Consider the following 8719-nt stretch of genomic DNA (forward strand, 5'->3'; position numbering starts at 1 on the left):
GTTCTTAACTACACATTCATACAATAAAATATTGTACACATAAATATAAAAATTTTCCTTACATTTTAGCCACACATTCACCAAAAAATACTATTCAAAAGTATGTTTTTTTAAATTTTAAGCCACAAAACAGGGACATTGTAAATTTCAGACTTCCATCAATGTAGTCACCAATGAAGGTAGAAGTTTTTGTTATTTACAACTGAGAGAGGCTACACTCTAGATCACATACAATAGGGCGTGGATGGATATTATTTTGACAATATTTTGCTTGCGCTAGGTCCAGCCCATGTGAGCATTCTGTAGTTCCTCTACATACGGCAAAAATCTTTACAATTACAAGATCATAATAGATTACCTGTTGAATTGGGGCGTTGCATTATATGTACATTTACAAGATTCTCGTCACATTTGTACAGAACAAAGTTAGCCCTATCTAGGTCTAGTTTAGATTTTCAGAAAGCGAATATGTTCTTGCTGCACCATCGACCCTCCATTTACTGGATCGAAACTGCACCTGTAGAAACTGATAATCGTGAAAAGAAAGTAACACAATGAGATCAGTGAATATGATGAACTTCAAGTAGTTGTATTTCTAATGTGACTGCTGAAAAAGAGCATCACTGATGCCAAATAGTCGGAAATTTGTCAAGTAATATTTTAATGTGTTCAACTCTTGGACGGTCAGATATAAATGCAAAGCTTAAGTTACAAATGTCAAACTACTGTAATAAAAAAATGGAAGATGATGACAAAGTGCTCCTTACCTCCAATCCATGCCTACAATAATATTTGTGTTCTGAGAATCAAATGCTGTCATGAATTGGGTACATTCTGGCAAGTGAAACTGACGCCGGATGTAATAGGAGAATTATAAGAGAAGGGAAAAGGAAAGAGAAGAAGAGAAAGGAGGGGGAAGGAGAGAAGAAGAGGGAGAAGAGGAAGATGACATAGGGGACAAAATATCAAATTTTATTCATTCAAAGGTTGTTCACATAACTCCTTTATATAGGGTTGTAAAAGACTCTATTCTAAGTAGGAAATCATATCTATCTATTAAAGTATCACATCAAGGAAGAATTATTTTTTAGACAATTTTAACCTCCAACAATTCAATTATTTCAATAATAACTTATTTTTCATTTTTTGATATATAATAAATACTACATAATTATTGTCGTTTATGAAATTTGTGTTATTAATTCTTAATTAACTAACATTCACATTCATCTAGATTCAATGAATTTTTACTTGATGAATCCTAAATTATATGAATCTAGAATTATTATAGATTAATATATTCATATTCATGTGATGGGATCCAAGAAGCATAAGTATCAAAGTCAAGTCCAAAGTCGAGCCTGAGGAAAGATCCGTTGATAGTGGAGGGGCCGATGACGCGATCGAGGGCCAAGCACGTGAAAGAGGCGATGGGATTGCTCGTCAAAGCAGCGGTTGATGAAACAATGTTCGGGATGCAAAATGGAGTAAGTTTCGTGTTGGGGATGAAGGTCGAAGAGTATTGGATCAATGTGTTTAAAGTTGAAGAAAACGGAGCTGGAGCATTAAACCATGCGGCCGCACAGATCTAAAGTCCTGCGATCGCATACACCCACCAGAAGTCCCAAAGTCGCAGACCAATTGCACTATGCGACCGCATGCTCTAAAGCTATGCGGCCGCATAGGCCAAATCCGAGGCGAATTTTTTCAAATTTCGCGTTTTTTTCTTATTTTGATAGAATTTCATTATTAGTAGATTTTTACCATAATTAGGCTATTGTGGACGAATTTTGCATTATTCTTAGATATTTTTCCCAGTTTACTTAGGTTCTCTAAAATAGTATAAATATTTTATTCCTTATTGTAAAACATTACAACTCTCATATTATTGAATATTATTCGTGAGGCATTAATTGCTTTCTCTCATTCTTCATTGAACAACTTGTGAACTTATCAAGATTAATCTTGTCGCGTTAAATCAACCGAGTGAGATTCATTTAAATTGCGTAATCAAAAGGTCCGCATATTGTCGGCGATTCGGGTTGCTTGGTTCCAGTTTATTGGGTTTAATCCAAAACCTTGTTTTTGGCTTTCTTGGATTTGATTCTCAATTTGTTGTGGGTTTGGTAGTGATCGCGCTACGCGGGTTCGCATCAGTTGGTATCAGAGCTTAGACTCTAATTCAAGGTTATAACCCTTTTAAATTCTTGTTGAGTCTTTGTTTCTAGTTTTTCTTCGTTCTTTGCGTTCTTCTATCCAGTAAAATTCTTGAGTCTTTGATCTGAATTCTTTTCATCTAAAACTTCAAAAGTTTTTTTGGGCTCATTTAGAATCCAAAACAACTTCCGTTTCTTTTGTTGGTATCGTAGTTAAAGTCCGGGTCGCAAAAAAAATCGTACTGTTCATCGTACAGTAGCAGGAAAAAAAGTACCGTTCCCGTCCGTACTGTTCACGTCTACTGTTCAAAAATTATTTATTTATTTATTTGCTTGCAAATTAGTCCCTTATTTTCTTAAATTGTCTTTCTTAGTTCAAATCAATTCAAGAACCACTTTCTTGAATTTCAAAACTTCCAAATTCGAGTCCTTCTTTGTTTTGTAATCTCAATCACATTCGGTTTGGATTTCACGAGACTAATTCCTTGGTTGAGTTCCAATTTCTTTTTTGAAGCACGTAGTGAAAGCAACGAGCGATAAAAGGCAGAGTGGTAAAATCAATTGAGGGTAAAAGCCAAATTGAGTGAATTCCGAACGAACTTGGTGAGGTAGAAAAAAGTTAGATTATAGGATGTCTGACATGGAAGGAACACATTTTGGCAAGGACAATGATCAACTTAACATGATGGTGGAATCGATACTGCGGATGGAAAGGATGATGGGGGACGTGAGGGATCGGTTGGATCGATAGGATGTGCGGTTAGACAGGCTTAATCCAATACCTGCTAATCCTCAACGAGGAGCCAATAATGCACGACGGAATGGAAGGCGGGAAGTTAGGATAGATGATCAGGATGACTTTGAGGCTGACAGTGGATTCGATGAGGATTCACTTGTGGATGCGGAGGTTGGAAGGGTTAGGAATAGAGGCGTTAAGCAAGGTGTGAGAGGTAGGAATCTTGGTGGAGACAAGTGGGATGGTAATTTGGGAAATATTAATATGACCATTCCTTCTTTCAAATGGAGGAGTGATCTGGAGGCGTACTTAGAATGGGAGAAGAAGATTGAGTTGATATTCGATTGCCACAATTACTAGGGAGAGAAAAAGGTGAAAATTGCGGTTTTTGAGTTCTCCGACTATGCAATAACTTGGTGGGATCAAGTGGTGACGACGAGGCGGAGGATTGGGGCACAACCTATAAATACTTTAGAGGAGTTGAAGATGTTAATGTGAAAATGGTTTGTACCTAATCACTATTACCCGGAGCTTCATCAACGGTTACAAAATCTATATCAAGGCACTAGGAGCGTAGAGGATTACCATAAGGAGATTGAGATGCTTATGATTAGGGCAAACATGGAAGAGGATAGGAAAGCCACTATGGCTCGGTTTTTTAGGGGATTGAATAGGGACATTTCCAATGTAGTGGAATTGCAACATTATGTGGAGATTGAAGACATGCTACATGTGGCCATGAAGGTGGAAAAACAATTGAAGCGAAAGGGGACAACAAGGTATCAAGGTGGATCTTCGATTTCTAATCCTTCTTGGAAGTCGAGGTGGGAAAATAATAAAGAAGATGAAGCTAATGCAAGAGCAAGATCGGAAGTACCGAGAGGAAATGAGGAAGGAGCTAGCAAGACTACACCAAAGGTAGAATCCCAGCCATCAAGGAATCGGGACGTCAAGTGTTTTTGTTGCTTGGGAGTTGGACACATTGCATTACAATGTCCAAATAAAAGAACCATGATTTTGCGAGACGGCGGGGAAGTGGAGACCGAGAGTAAAGGTGATTATGAAGACGTGCCGGAGTTGGAGGACATTAACGAGGAAAACACCACAGAGTATGCAGTTGGGGAGTTGTTGGTCACGAGGCGAGCACTTAGTGCTCAAATCAAGGCGGATGACTTGGAGCAGCAGCGGGAAAATATATTCCACACACGGTGTCACGTCAACGGTAAGGTATGTAGTGTAATAATTGATAGTGAAAGTTGTACAAACGTAGCTAGCACTAATTTAGTGGAAAAATTGGGATTAATACTATTAAAACATCCTAGACCTTATAGGTTGCAATGGTTAAATAAATGTGGGGAGGTTAAGGTGACAAAAAATGTGTTGATTAATTTTTTCATTGGGAAGTATCATGATGAGGTGTTATGTGATGTTGTACCTATGCATGCGGGGCATATTTTGTTGGGACGATCTTGGCAATATGATATGAAAACAATTCATGATGGGTATAAAAATAAATGTAGTTTTGTGAAAGAGGGAAAGTCTATCACTCTTGCGCCATTAACACCGACACAAGTGTATGAGTACCAAATCAAATTGAAAAATGAGAAAGAAAATAGAGTGAAAAAGTTAGTGAAAAAGAGAGAAAATAGTGAGGTGGCCAGGGAGGAAGAAAAAAGAGTGGGGCCACATGAGAGAAAAGAAAGAGTTTTTCGGGAGAAGAGAAAAGTCGAAAGTGAATTTCTTTGCAAAAGGTAGTGAATTGAAAAATGCGATAGTGGAGAGACAACCAATGATTCTTTTGGTATATAAGGAGTCACTCCTCAATTTTGAGGGGTTTAACACATCCCTCCCTAGTTTGGCAACTTCTTTATTGCGGGAATTTGACGACGGCTTTTTGGAAGACGTGCCTAGTGGATTGCCACACATTAGGGGATCAAACATCAAAATGATTTCATTCCTGGAGCTATCATACCAAACCGACCAGCTTATCGAAGTAATCCGGAGGAGACAAAGGAGCTTCAAAGGCAAGTGGAGGAGTTGATGAGCAAGGGTTATGTAAGGGAGAGCATGAGTTCATGTGTCGTACCCGTATTGTTGGTGCCAAAGAAAGATGGAACTTGGAGGATGTGCGTGGATTGCCGAGCTATCAACAACATTACGGTAAAGTATCGTCACCTAATTCCTAGGTTAGATGACTTGTTAGATGAATTATATGGTGCTTGCATCTTTTCTAAAATTGAACTTAAAAGTGGGTATTATCAAATTCGTATGCGGGAGGGTGATGAATGGAAAATAGCATTTAAAATGAAATATGGGCTGTATGAATGGCTAGTTATGCCCTTTAGACTCACAAATGCACCAAGCACATTTATGCAATTAATGAACCATGTTTTGCGTACTTTTATTGGAAAGTTTGTTGTGGTTTACTTTGATGACATTCTAATATATAGCAAGGAACTAGGAGAGCATTTAGAACATCTTAAATGTGTGCTAGTGGTTTTAAGAAATGAACGATTTTATGCTAATTTCAAGAAGTGCACATTTTGCATGGATAGAATCATATTTCTAGGATTTGTGGTGAGTGCTAATGGGGTTGAAGTTGATGAGGAAAAGGTAAAAGCTATTAAAGATTGGCCAACACCTAAAAACATAACCAAGGTTAGGAGTTTTCATGAGTTAGCTAGTTTTTATAGGCGATTTGTTAGGAATTTTAGCACACTTGCCACACTACTTACTGAAATTGTCAAAAAAAAGCATTGGGTTTCAATGGGGTGTAGAACAAGAACATGCATTTAACACCGTCAAAGAATGTTTATGTAAAGTACCTGTTTTAGCACTTCCTAATTTTGACAAAACTTTCGAGATTGAGTATAATGCATCAGGAATAGGTATTTGAGCAGTTTTGATGCAGAAAAAGAGGCCGATAGCATACTTTAGCGAGAAACTAAGTGGGGCAGCTCTTAACTATCCTACTTATGACAAGAAGCTTTATTTTCTAGTTCGAGTCTTTGAGATATGGCAACACTACTTATGGGCGAAGGAGTTTGTTATTCACATCGACCATGAATCATTGAAACATTTGCGGGGTCAAGGTAAGTTGAATAAACGACATGCATGTTGGATGAAATTCATAGAGACTTTTCCATATGTCATTCGATACAAACAAAGTAAGGAAAACATAGTAGCTGATGCATTATCGTGAAGGTATGTGCTTCTCACTTCTTTAAGTGCGAAATTACTTGGTTTTGAGTATGTTAAGAACATGTATGAAAACGATCTTGATTTTTCTGGCATCTACAATTCATGTAATAAGGGGGCTATTGACAAGTTCTTTAAGCATGAGGGGTATTTGTTTCGAGAAAATAAATTATGTGTTTCTAATTGCTCAATGCGTGAATTAATGGTTAGGGAGGCACATAGTGGGGGTTTAATGGATCACTTTGGAGTAGCAAAGACTTTAGACATGTTAAATAAACACTTTTATTAGCCTAAAATGAAGATTGATGTAGAACGAATTTGTAGCCGTTGCATAACTTGTAAAAAGGCTAAATCAAAGGTTTTACCCCATGGACTTTATACACCTTTACTGGTACCTAGCGAACATTGAGTTGACATTTCAATGGATTTTGTGTTAGGTTTGCCTAGGACTAAAAAGGGGCGTGATTCAATTTTTGTTGTGATGGATAGGTTTAGTAAAATGGCACGCTTTATACCATGTCACAAAACCAATGATGCCACTAACACTGCGGACTTGTTTTTCAAAGAAGTAGTGCGTTTGCATGGTGTTCCCAAAAGTATTGTGTCCGATAGGGATGTTAAGTTTTTTAGTCACTTTTGGCGGGTCTTGTGGAATAAGTTAGGCACGAAATTATTGTTTTCTATAACTTGTCACCCACAAACCAATGGTCAAACTGAAGTAGTGAATAGAACAATGACACAACTATTGTGCACTGTGTTTAATAAAAATATAAAGAATTGGGAAGAATGTTTGCCATTCATTGAGTTTGCATATAATAGGGTCACGCATTCTATTACGTCGTTTTCACCATTTGAAATTGTTTATAGTTTTAATCCTTTAACACCTATGGATTTGATATACTAACCTGTGAATGAGCAAGGTAGTTTGGATGGGAAAAAGAAAGCCGAATTTGTGAAGACACTCTATGAAAAGGTAAGGGAGCAAATAGAGAGGAAGAACAATCAACGCACAACACATGCAAACAAAGGCCGGAAATATGTCACTTTCGAACTGGGAGATTGGGTTTGGGTACATTTCAAGAAAGAGCGATTCCCAGGGCAAAGAAAATCAAAGTTATTGCCACGAGGAGATGGACCGTTCCAAGTGATTGAGAAGATCAACGACAACGCTTATTAGATAGATCTTCCAGGTAAGTATAATGTTTCTGCAACTTTCAATGTTTCTGGCTTATCTCTTTTCGATGCAGGTGCAGATTCGAGGTCGAATCCTTTCGAAGAGGGAAGGGATGATGTGATCCAGGAAGCATAAGTACCAAAGTCAAGTCCAGAGTCAAACCCGAGGAAAGATCCGTTGATAGTCGAGGGGCCAATGACACAATCGAGAGCCAAGCGTGTGAAAGAGACGATGGAATTGCTCGTCAAAGCAACGGTTGATGAAAAAATATTCAGGATGTAAAATGGAGCAAGTTTCGTGTTGGGGACAAAAGTCAAAGAGTATTGGATCAACGTATTTAAAGCTAAAGAAAACGGAGCGGGAGCATTAAACCATGCGGCTGCACAGGTCTAAAGTCCTGCGGTCGCATACACCCAGTAGAAGTCCCAAAGTCGTAGACCAATCGCACTATGCGATCGCATAGGCCAAGTCCGAGGCGAATTTTTTCAAATTTCGCGTTTTTCCTTATTTTAATAGAATTTCATTATTAGTAGATTTTTACCATAATTAGGCTATTGTGAACGAATTTTGCATTATTTTTAGATATTTTTCCTAGTTTACTTAGGTTCTCTAGAATATTATAAATGCTTTATTCCTTATTGTAAAACATTACAACTCTCAAATTATTAAATATTATTCGTGAAGCATTAATTGCTTTCTCTCGTTCTTCGTTGAACAACTTGTGAACTTATCAAGATTAATCTTGTGACGTTCAAATCAATCAGGTAAGATTCATTTAAATTGCGTAATCAAGATGTCCGCATATTGTCGGCGATTCGGGTTCCTTGGTTCTAGGTTATTAGGTTTAATTTAAAACCTTGTTTTTGGCTTTCTTGGGTTTGATTCTCAATTTGTTGTGGGTTTGGTAGTTATCGCGCTACGCGGGTTCGCATCATCATGTATCTAGAGATTTTATTGGATATTTAAATTTATGTATTAACAATTAATTTTTATGTATCAAATGTAATATAAAATATTGCTCATTTATAATATTTCATCATTACAAAAAATTTGAATCATAGATATTGAGTTGTAAGAGTGCAATTTTCTTCTCTTAAATTTCTATACTAAATTTTATTCTCTTTAATCCGTCCTAAACTCATCAAATCCCCCAACAAATTGATATCAAATATTACTTTTTCATCACTTATAAATTATTTTTAAATAACGTGCAATGCACGTTCAACTTTGACTAGTATATAATAAAAGCAACTAAATTAAACTTAATTATGTTTCCTAAAATACGAACTAAAATTGGAAAACTAAATATAATAATATTAATCTAATATTCCATTATTTATCCCCGACTGAAAGTACTCGACTTCGACGAGATAGACTACAACTTCTTAACCAAGGAGAGAGATCTTTCTTTTTGATCAGATAAAGGAAGCAATTAGGCGACGGCAACTGAAACTG

Source organism: Olea europaea, chromosome 11 (genome assembly GCF_002742605.1).
Source record: "Olea europaea var. sylvestris chromosome 11, O_europaea_v1, whole genome shotgun sequence".
Classification (NCBI taxonomy): domain Eukaryota; kingdom Viridiplantae; phylum Streptophyta; class Magnoliopsida; order Lamiales; family Oleaceae; genus Olea; species Olea europaea.